Source organism: Cuculus canorus, chromosome 18 (assembly GCF_017976375.1).
Source record: "Cuculus canorus isolate bCucCan1 chromosome 18, bCucCan1.pri, whole genome shotgun sequence".
Taxonomy (NCBI): domain Eukaryota; kingdom Metazoa; phylum Chordata; class Aves; order Cuculiformes; family Cuculidae; genus Cuculus; species Cuculus canorus.
Genome location: NC_071418.1, coordinates 9,681,122 through 9,692,627, shown reverse-complemented (window position 1 = coordinate 9,692,627; position 11,506 = coordinate 9,681,122). Strand labels below are relative to the sequence as shown.

The following is an 11,506-nucleotide window of genomic DNA, read 5'->3' as shown; positions in this document are numbered from 1 at the left end:
GCCCCTGGTGTTGCTCAGGCCTGGTCAAGGATGCTTGCTTTCTAAAACTCCAAAACGAGTCTCAGAGAGCTTTATTTGCCAGTGTATTCGGTATCGGGTTCATTGCCCAAAACCAGGGCTGGGAATTGTGGCCCAGGTGGAGAAAACCCAACAACCAACAGTGACCTCGGGGTTCCACAGGAGATTACCCCTCTGCCGTTTGCTTCTGGCAGCCCCCGTCTCCCTCAACAAACACGAGCTGTGAGCGCAGGAGCTGAAATGCCCGGGCTCGGAGACAAAGGGTGCGATTCTGTATGGAGAAGTGTTCCCTCCTGTCACAACCCTGTCTTGCACCAGAGAAATCATTTTCACCCCTGGCTTGTCATAGATGAGGGTGAGCTGGGAAAGTCTGCCAGATCCTGCTGGCATTGGGGATATGTCATTTTGGCTCCCTGCCAGGCCCTCTCCACGCAGCGATGAACCCCCCAGAGTTGAAGTCAGTGAGGAGCACTCAGGCAAGCACTGACACTTCATTGAAAATATGCATAAAGTTAACGAGCTGTGCAGAGGCGCTGAACTGAATTTGTTTCCAGGCTGATCTCTGATCTTATGGTTTTAAGCTGACAGAGGGGAGATTGAGATGACACCTCCGGGAGAAATGGTTGCTGTGAGGGTGGGGAGGCACTAGCCAGGAAGGATGGGGCTTGGAGCAACCGGATCCTGCGGGAGGTGTCCCTGCCCATGGCAGGGCGTGCAACTGCACAGACTAGAATGTCCCCTCCAACCCAACTTATTCCAGGACTGTATCATCCTGGGGACAGCCTGCTTCTCGCAAGCTGCTTGGTGTGCACTTACGTGGCATCAATTCGCTCCACCCCTTGGTAGAAGTTGATGCCTTCAGAGGTGTTCCTCAGCTGGTGGCACCTTTCATCGATGCGGTGGGCCACCTGCTTGTCAGCCAGGTCCTTCTCCAGCTCATGCTGGGCCATCCTGTTAGACCTTCAACATGGAAACAATGGCCGTCAGTGAGGATGGAGGGGTGGAACAGCTCTCTCCCCATTCCACTCCCCCACAGCTCCTGCTTGGGCAGCAATATCCTCCCACGAGCATCATCACCACCTTCCCGTGGAGGCTGCATGGGTTTTACACCTGCACGATGTGGGTAGAGGTCAGGCCCTGCTGGGGGGGTCACACCACAACTGCAAATGCTTATCGGCCCTATGGCATGAGGTAAGGAGCTCCTTACCTGAGCTGGTCATTTGCCATATCCGGGCGCTGCCGCATCCTCTCCCGGCACAACCTGATGATACGGGCTTCCTGGGCAAAGGAAACATGACCCCGTCAGTGTCCACACACAATCATCCTGGTCATACCCACCCCCTCAGACCTCTCCAACCTTGCACGTAGCAAGAACTTGCCCGGTTGTCTTTCTGCCCAAAGCAAACAGGCAAGGAGTGGGGAAAGTACCTCCCAAAACTCAGCCTAAGGGTGCTTAACTGCAGAGGGGCCTCTGTCTTGGCCAAGGCTCTCTCCAGTTCTCTTATCTCACCCGTGAGCGCATTGGTCTCCTTGACCATCTCATCCAGCTCACGGTAGAGCTCTGTTTTCCAAAATTTCATGTCATTGATGCGCACCTGTAGGGTTTTGGAGCTTTCTTCCTGTGTTTTCGTTGTCTGCTGGTTTTTATCCTGAATGAGGCGGGAGGTATCAAGCCTCAGAAGCTCGGCTGACTGCTGGCAAGCCTTTGACTCTTTGTAGTTGGTCTGGTTGGACTTGTGCCAGTCGTCAGTGGTGTAGCGGGGGAAGAGGGTTGTTCTGCTGGAAATCAATGGAACCCCCTTGCTGCTGGTTGACTCCTGGGGAGTCTTGGAGTAGGGAGCCAAAGTGGGCTCGATAGTGGCTGGTTTGTAGTAGGCACTGGGTACCCGAGGGAGCTTGCAGCTCTGAGGCAATGGGTACGAAGGCAAATGGTTCTTATTGCCTGAACCCACGGTGCTGATGGCAGGAAGAAAGCCATTAGATGTTGATCTTGGATGGGCGTGTGTTGCGCCTAAGGGAGAGCCGATAAATTCCATTCTTGAACTCTGCTATGCAGATCTGTGTCCTGCACAGGGGAGAAGATGGAAAAAGACAACCACGCTCAGTCAGCTCCTGTGCTTGTGTTCCTTCTTACAGCAACTCGTGCAACTCCTGCCTAGAGGTTCAATTGCTCCTCCTGGACTACCCTGATCTCTTTGCACGTGTAGGCGAGTTGAGAGGTCGGCTTCTTTTTAAAATCATAGAACCCTTGGGAAGGAGAGTTTCTTCCATTTTAGACACCTCTGCAGCAAAGAATGTCTTTCTCTACACAAAGGCAGGACCGAGGAGTCATGGTTTCCTCCTGGAAAGCTTAAGAGGTGCTGGAAGGGAGGCATTTGGAGCCAGGCAGGCTCTGCTGTTTACTGCTGTTACTGTTCAGCAGTGGTAACCCTCTTTCACGCCAGATGCTCACAGCCCATTGATTCTCTTGGAGCCGTGCCTGCTTACACCAGGTGATGACCTTACACTGGGCAGACCTTCTAGCGGCTTCCAGTGCTGAGAGGGGCTCCAGGAAAGCTGGGGACGGACTTTTTCCAAGGATATGGAGCCATGGGACAAGGGGGAATGGCTTTAAATTGGAAGGGGGCAGATTTAGATTAGCCATCAGGAAGAAATTCTTCATGGCGAGGCCGGGGAGGCCCTGGCCCAGGTTGCCCAAAGAAGCTGTGTCCGCCCCATCCCTGGAGGTGTTTGAGGCCAGGTTGGATGGAGCTTTGAGCAAAATCATTCAGTGAGAGGTGTCCCTGCCCTTGGAAGAGGGATGGAAACTGGATGGGCTTTGAGGCCCCTTCCAACCCAAACTATTCCATGATTCTACAATTCTATGAAAAAGGAGGAAAACCCTTGGCTATGGACCAGAGTTACATTTCCCTGTTTTCCAGCTGAAATAAATGCCCCTGCGTGCCCCTCAGGATAAGTCACTCCAGGGTAACAGCTTCTGCCACTTGGACCACCAACACATAACAGGAGCCCCTGCCCACCTTTTAGGGTACGCCTGGCTGAAATAAGAGATGACGGAGATTGGCAGAAATCCCTGCTTTTTGGGTCCCTCCCCCTCAGCTAAAGCGCATGCTCACCGTTAGGGTGTTAGGGTGTGGGGTACACTCCGGCGGTTTGAGGGTGCCCGGGTGCTGCTGCTCACTGCTGCGCTACCGGACTGAGTGGCAGCACCGCTCGGCACTGTAATATCCCCTCTGCCCTTTGTGACACGCGCGACCAGGGGAGCGGTGCCCTCTGTGACACGCAACCAGGGCAGCGTTGCCATGGGCGCAGGGCACTGGGTTCTGGCGGGGGGACTCCCTGCAGCTCCCATGGCAACCTGATGCAGCCACTGGGCAACCCAGTGCTCTGGAAGGTCAACCCGGTGACACCTCTGGGCAAGAAAAGACCCTCACGTGTCTTCCTAGTTCCTGTCCTGGACAACCTACTGCCCTTGCTGGACAACTTGGTGCCCTTGGTGGGCAACCCAGGGCACCTCTGGGCACCTCAGTGCACCCTAGGGGTAATTTAGTGCTATGATTCCTGGTTTGACACGCATTTTATGGAGGAGCTCTACTGCGCCTCCAAACAACACCCATGCATGTGTATCTCTAAATCATAGAATCATGGAATGGTTTGGGTTAAAAGGGATCTACATCCTCATCTAGTTCCACCCCCTGTGTCATGGGCAGGGACACCTCCTAGTGGATCTGGTTGCCACGAGCCCCATCCAAGCTGGCCTTGAACACCTCCAGGGATAAGGCAGCCACCCTTTCCGCAGTACATGGTGGGATACGCATCCTTTAGGAGAAATACCTGCTTTTTGGGTCCCTCCCCCTCAGCTAAAGCGCATGCTCACCGTTAGCTGCCTGGGTGTGGGGTACACTCTGGTGGTTTGAGGGTGCCCGGGTGCTGCTGCTCACTGCTGCGCTACCGGACTGAGTGGCAGCACCGCTCGGCACTGTAATATCCCCTCTGCCCTTTGTGACACGCGCGACCAGGGGAGCGGTGCCCTCTGTGACACGCAACCAGGGCAGCGTTGCCATGGGCGCAGGGCACTGGGTTCTGGCGGGGGGACTCCCTGCAGCTCCCATGGCAACCTGATGCAGCCACTGGGCAACCCAGTGCTCTGGAAGGTCAACCCGGTGACACCTCTGGGCAAGAAAAGACCCTCACGTGTCTTCCTAGTTCCTGTCCTGGACAACCTCCTGCCCTTGCTGGACAACTTGGTGCCCTTGGTGGGCAACCCAGGGCCACCTCCGGGCAACTCAGTGCACCCTAGGGGCAATTTAGTGCTATGATTCATGGTTTGACACGCATTTTGTGGAGGAGCTCTACTGCGCCTCCAAACAACACCCATGCATGTGTATCTGTAAATCATAGAATCATGGAATGGTTTGGGTTAAAAGGGATCTAAATCCTTATCTAGTTCCACCCCCTGTGTCATGGGCAGGGACACCTCCTAGTGGATCTGGTTGCCACGAGCCCCATCCAAGCTGGCCTTGAACACCTCCAGGGATAAGGCAGCCACCCTTTCCGCAGTACATGGTGGGATACGCATCCTTTAGGAGAAATACCTGCTTTTTGGGTCCCTCCCCCTCAGCTAAAGCGCATGCTCACCGTTAGCTGCCTGGGTGTGGGGTACACTCCGGCGGTTTGAGGGTGCCCGGGTGCTGCTGCTCACTGCTGCGCTACCGGACTGAGTGGCAGCACCGCTCGGCACTGCAACATCCCCTCTGCCCTTTGTGACACGCGCTACCAGGGGAGCGGTGCCCTCTGTGACACGTATCCAGTTCCACCCCCCGTGTCATGGGCATTGACACCTCCTACTGGATCTGGTTTGGATGGATCTTTGAGCCCCGTGATGTTGTGAGAGATGCCGCTGCCCGTGGCAGGGGATTGGAACTGGATGGGCTTGGAAGTCTCTTCCAACCCAAACCATTCCATGATTCTATGAAAACATCCTTAAGCCACCGTGTTGCCCAAGCTATTGGGTTTTCCATGTTTGGCTTCAGCAGTCCCAGCCGTGGCCCCTTTTTCAGTCTCCTCCAGAGTTCCAAGAGCGGCTGCTGATGCTCTTAGCGTGATGCTGCTCCATCCCCTGCAGCTCCCTGCTGAGGGACACAGCAGATGCTGCAAGTCTGCACGGACTCGAAGAACAACTGGAACAAGATCATGTGAAACAAGCTTCCCACTCCCTTGGCAGGGCCAACACTTGGACTGGGAAAGGGGTGAAATGCTGGCTTTCTCCAAGCATCTTCTAATCCTGCTGATCCTACTGGTGGCAGCAGCTGCTCATTGATAGAGCAGGAACAGTTCCTGAACTTGTGTTAAGGAATTAGCACAGCTGTGAGAAACAATTCCACAGGTTGTTTTATTTAGCCCTGGAAATCGTGGGCAGCTAATGCAGATGACAGCGCACCCATAGCACAGGGGCAGTCTTCGGGTGTTCCCTGTACCCAGGAACTGAGGGCTTCAGAGCAGCTCCGTCTTCTGCATAGGGTGTGGGTGAAATGCCTGGAGGAACGTGGCAAGTGGACCTCAAGGGGATGAGGGGTGGACAGGATTGCCTGGAGACAGGGGGGGCACAGAAACCTGAGTGCAGGGTCCATTCATAAATACCAGAGCCTGCAGGTCAGGCTCAGAGGCACAACTGCCCCCCACCCCCCCAGCACAGCTCTGTTAGGGATTTTACCTGGCAGAGTTCCCCACCTCCCTCCCTCATTACAGACTCCCAGCCTCTCTTCTTGAATACATATATTTAACCCATTATATTGCACTTGTCTTTGTTACACCCAAATGCCTCCAGCTCTCTCTGACGGGCAGAGATGCAAACGTCTCTCCAGCAGGCAGTGGTTGATGCTGTGTTCTCTTGGCCAAAGTCCGTATACATCCCTGTATGGTGGAATAAATCAGCTCTAGCGGCAGTGTTCACATCCACATCTCGTATCCCACCAAAAACGCTGCTGGCATTGGCAATGGCAAGAGGAAGCAAGGCCCAGGAAGGGACCATTTGTTACGTGAAAAAGGCTTCATTCAGAGAGAAATGATCCAGGGCAAAGCCTGGCTTTTGTTACTGAGGTTCAAATCGGTTCCATCAGTGACAGGTGACTTCCCTTCTGTCCATCAGTGGGCTGTGCCCATCCCAACGGGGCAGGCAGATTGAACCTGGTCTTCTGGAGCAGTTTCTGCCCCTGGCACAGACAAGTCTTGCTCCAGGAATGGGCCTTGTGCCTACCTGTGAGGTGGGAGGGCTCAGCCCTCCCTCCAGCAGGCAGCCATCCTCTCTGGAAAAGTCCTGCATCCCCACAGCTGGAGGAGCTGCAGAGCATGGAAACCTCACCAGGAGCCACCAGGAAGGTGTCAGCACACAGGAATTTCCAGTGCTTGCTGTAGAGGGGGAGCTGGGGCAAAGTCTATCTGAGAAGCAACAGTGGCTGCTCTTCCACACAAGCAGAGCTGCAGAGATGTATGTGTCATTGTCCTCCCGTGCCTGAACTGTGCTGTCTGATACAAAAACCCATACAGTTTTAGAGAGAGCATCTGAGGCAGGCGCTGAGCACCAGATCAGCACTGCAAGCAATTACAGTTCATTAGCATTATGAATAATTGGAGACAGACATTTCCACAGGCAAGTGCTGGCTGACATCCCCATCTGACTGAGAACTCCTTATTGGATGGTATCTTGTCAGACAATGACAGATGGTCTCCAGGGAGCAGCTGATGCCATCAGGCACCTTCCTGCTGGGTGAGCACCTAGAGCAGTGAGGGGCTGCCCTCTCCCTTAGGCTTCACCAGATTTTGTTGTTTCTGAGGAGGTGCTGCCCTTTAGCCGTGAGGAGAGAAAGTGCAGCCCATGATAACATCCCTGGGATTTTCCCTTCCCCATGGAGACCTGTGGTTTCTCACATTCCACACTGAACTCTGAGCAGAGCCACTGCTGTCTGCAAGCTCATGAATGAAGAAGTCACCACTGGGTTTCATTCTTGCTGAGCAGCAGAAATCTGGCTGAGCCCAGCAGGTCAATCAAATGGTAGAGGGCTCAGAGGGGCTTGGGGATCTCCCATCTCTCTTGTGCCCAGGAAAAGTTGCTTTCTGTGGACTGTTTTTGCCATGCATTGGCAGTGGGGAGCTGCAGTGCCCACAGCTCAGCACAGCAGAACCAACTGCAAACCTCCTTCTCCAGCGTTACCTCCTGGATGCCCTCAGCTCCTGCTGCCACCTCCCCTGTCTGGGCAAACAGTGGAGCTGCTTGGATTGGACATCTTTGTGTGCCCCATCTGTACAGCACCCTGTGACACGGCTCCTTGTCATCGCCACAGTGCCATGATGACAAGCATAAAACATATGTATTGCAGCAAATGGTACCATTGTTCAGAGCCAGGAGTACCCAGAACTTTATTCAGGGGGATCATCGTCTGTGTGAGACAGGCTGAGGACAGACCTGTGGAGTCCTGAAGGAGTGCTGTGAGATGCCCAGTTGTTACCTGGGTACTGGTGATGTCTGCTGGGTGCAGATGTGTGCTCTGGTGTGCAGCTCCCATGGATTCACCTTGATCATAGAATCACAGAAGCATAGAATCATAGAATGGTTTGGGCTGGAAGAGATCTTAAAGATCATCCAATTCCAATCCCCCTGCCATGGGCGGGGACATCCCACTAGATCAGGCTGGCCAAGGCCCATCCAACCTGGCCTTGAACACCTCCAGGGATGGAGCATCCAAAACCTGCCTGGGCAACTTGTCCCAATGTCTCACCACTCATGGTGAAGAAATTCCTCCTTATGTCCAGTCTAAATCTGCCCCTCTCCAGTTTATACCCATCCCCCCTCATCCTGTCACCACAGGCCTTAATGAACAGCCCCTCTCCAGCTTTCCTGGAGCCCCTTCAGGTACTGGAAGGTCGCTATAAGATCTTCTCTGAGCCTTCTCTTCTCCAGGCTGAACAACCCCAACGCTCTCAGCCTGTCCTCATAAGGAAGGTGCTCCAGCCCTCCGATCATCTTTGTAGCCTCTTCTGGACTCGTTCCAACAGCTCCATATTGTTCTTACATTGAGGAGTCCAGAAATGTACACAGTGTTCCAGACAAGGTCTCACGAGTGAGGAATAGAGGGGCAGAATCACTTCCCTCGCCCTGCTGGCCACGCTTCTTTTGATGCAGCCCAGGACACGGTTGGCCTTCTGGGCTGCGAGAGCTTCTCGTCGGCCAACACCCCCAAGTCCTTCTCTGCAGGGCTGCTCTCAATCACATCATCCCCCATCGTGTACTGAAAATGGGCATTGCCCCCACCAAGGTGTAGGACCTTACACTTGAATGGTTTCCTATGGGGCTGAGCTGCTCCTGGGACAACACCAGAAGAAGCCTGGACAGGGTGGTTGGATCTCTCTGGGTCTGTTACTGGGGATGCCTGGTCTGCCATTGTTTTCTCAGTGTCTCTGTGTCAGCCTTGATGATGCTGAATGTGCTCTTGGCTCTCCACAGTGGTCCCCAGCATGGCTGGGCCAGGGCATCACTCAGCGCTCCCCATACCAGTGTTTCTCAGGGCTTTTTCATGTTTCCAAGGATGGATCCTTTCTCACATTACCTAGTCATCTCCAGTGCATCCAGGCTCTGCTGGAGTTCATGCTTGCATTGCCCAGCCACAGCTCTGCCCAGAAGAGCTGCCTGTTCAGGTCAAGCATCTGTATCAGAAAGTTGAGTACGGGGGACCAGCACCAAAGAGCCACTGTCCTGGGCACAAGGGGACAACCTGAGCTTGGAAAATGATCCCAGCCCTTATGGCTGGGAGAGGAGGAGGAGAAAGAAGTGCTTGGAGGAGGAAGATTCAGGATGGAGGGTGAGGAAATGCTATGGTGGCTGGAGAGGGAAGGACACAAGGACCAAGTCTGTTTGAAACTAGACTTTTCCCTTGCAGATGGAAACGCTGCTGTTTGGCCTAGCGCAGATACCGGAATTTTAAATACCTGCTGTGCTGCACTGTGGTGCTCTGCACCAGCTCCCTCCTTTGGGACCATCCTTGTCTCCACGGGACGGGTGAACCCAGCCAGGAATCACCCCATCCCAAGTGCTCTCCTGGCCATCGCCAGGAACCAGCAGACCTTGCCAGTGGGCCCGCTCCTGGGAATGGCAAATCCCGAGCAGGGATCAATCCTCTCCTCGCCTGCTGAAGCCGAGCAGGATGAGACCAGTCCCTGCATTTCCCAGCTGAGGTGAGAGCGGTTGCAGGCAGCTTCTTTTAAAATGTTCCTAATCACCATTTGCCTCTTTTATCCTCACACTAAGGTTTTATCTTCAACAAACGCTTTCCTCCTCAATACATTATGCATTAAAAAAGAGTTTCTTCCTATTATGTTCTCCATAGCAACTGCATCAGCTTGCCATGAATAAATTACCTCTGACTTGACATCCCTTATCAGAATACAGAAATGCCACTTCTGAGTCATTGCCACCCAGGAGAAACCTTTCCTGTTCAACCCTTAGGTGCATTCCCCACCTTTTTACTCTTTGAATGATTTATTTTTATTTTACATCTTCTCCACTTTTGAAGCCCCTGGAGTTGAAAGCTAATGGAAAGCTGGCACTGGCTTTCCCTTCTGGCTTTCAGAACTTCCCAGCACAGTACAAAATACCCTTGGTGACAGCCAATTCCTCTAAATCTCATTGAGCTCTGTATAGGAAGGAATTTGCACTGCCAAACCTCTTCCCAACATTTTTCCGTGATCCTCAGGTCCTCAAGAGACAGGCTTAGGGGAGAATCATAGAATCACAGAATGGTTTGCGTTGGAAGAGACTTCCAAGCCCATCCAGTTCCACCTCTCTGCCATGGACGGGGACACATCCCACTGGATCAGGGAACTCAGAGCCCCATCCATCCTGGCCTTGAATACCTCCAGCAGCTGTCACTACTCTGGGCAACCCCGGCCACGGCCTCCCCACCCTCAAGAAGCTGAGCTTCTATCCAGGGAGAGCACAACACTGTATCTTGATGGGCACAGACAGCATGGGAGAGTTCATACACTGTATCTTCATTGGGCATCCAGGTTTTTTTGGAGTTGGGGAGCCCTTCCAATGTCAAACTGGGACTGTCTGGAGCCGAGGAAAGGTCCCTGCCCTGCTCCAGGAGTCTTTCCAGCCTGAGACACCTCCCAGTTTGCCAAAGCACTTGAATTTTCCCTTTGAGAGTGTGGCCAGGGCCCAGGAGAGGGAGCGCTTACTAAACAATTGTGCATTCCCAAAGTATGTGCCAGTCCTGCTCTGTTTCCTTACCCTGGGATAACTCCAGGCAGACTTTCTGGTGATGGTACAGGGTCTGGTTCCTTTGCACAGCGTACCCTTCCTCTGCCCTGTTTCCATTCCAGCCTCCCCCTTTGTTGTGAATGTAGGGGATGCTGATGGCAATGCAGGATAAACGTGTGGATGGATAAGGTGGAAGAGGTTGGGGACCCTGAGTCACTGCCTGCTGCCTCTCCCCTACACTGCTCTGCTCCGCTGTTCCCTTATCTCTAAGTCATCTGTCGCAGCAGAATTTCATCTTACCCCCCAGAAAGCCAAGGCTGTCAGAGATGCCCATCTCCCCTGAGAACCTCAGCGCCTCTTGGGCAGGTTGAGGTCTGCTCTTGGAGCAGACATTTCCCCTCTCCTGGGGTTCTCTGATATGGATTTGTCCCAACATCTGTTCCTGCACCCCAGTCCAAAGGGCATCTTGGGGTGCACCTGCCACACTGTGGCTTGGAGCTCAGGCCTGGGGGCTGATGCAAGAAGCACCAGGAGAAGGACCTAAGAAGTGGTTTCCAAACATCATACTTTCCACTTATTCACGAACTAGCATACCCTTAAATTCATTCACTCATTTCCAGAGACCTGAGAGACAGCATGGGCTAATGGGAAAGCCCGGGGCAGCTCTGCTTTGCCACCAGACAGCTGTGCAGCCGTGGGAAATCCTCGCCTGCTTCCGTCTCTGCCATTCAGGTCAGGGTAAACCATTTTGCTATGGGACCTCAAGATTCCAGCAGCAGCTCAGGCCCCAGCCCTGGCCCTGGGGGTCCTGCAGGGCAGTCGCTGCTTAGTGCTTTCTCGAAGTGCAGGGGACACACTGAAGATGAGCATGAGATGGGAGCACCAACCTTACCAGCACGGTGCTGTCATTCCCAGAAATCTCCCTGTTTTCCCGGTCAGTCCTGGTGTGTTTATATAGAGACTTTTAAAGCCTGATCTCCTGGAGGTGTGAGATTTGTGAGCCTTTTCAACCCCCATAGAGCAGAAGTTTCCAGTTAAAGAACCCCTTAACAGCTCATAACTCCAAAGGCAAGTGCACAGATAGTCAGGATGTGGTATTTTGTGTTTGATTTTGCGTGGATTTTTCATTCTGTGAGACCTGTATCACACAGGTATGGGATTAGCCATCCCCAGAAAACATCACTTGTGGAGTGCCTCCTGAAATCCCACTTCACCGTGTGGCTCGGAGCAGAG

General features: G+C 53.5%; 1 pseudogene; it reads right to left on the bottom strand.

Annotated features, from left to right (window-relative positions):
- Positions 1-830: 830 nt before the first annotated feature.
- Positions 831-2,054, bottom strand: LOC104056478 (tektin-3-like; annotated as a pseudogene).
- Between the last annotated feature and the right edge of the window lie 9,452 nt (positions 2,055-11,506).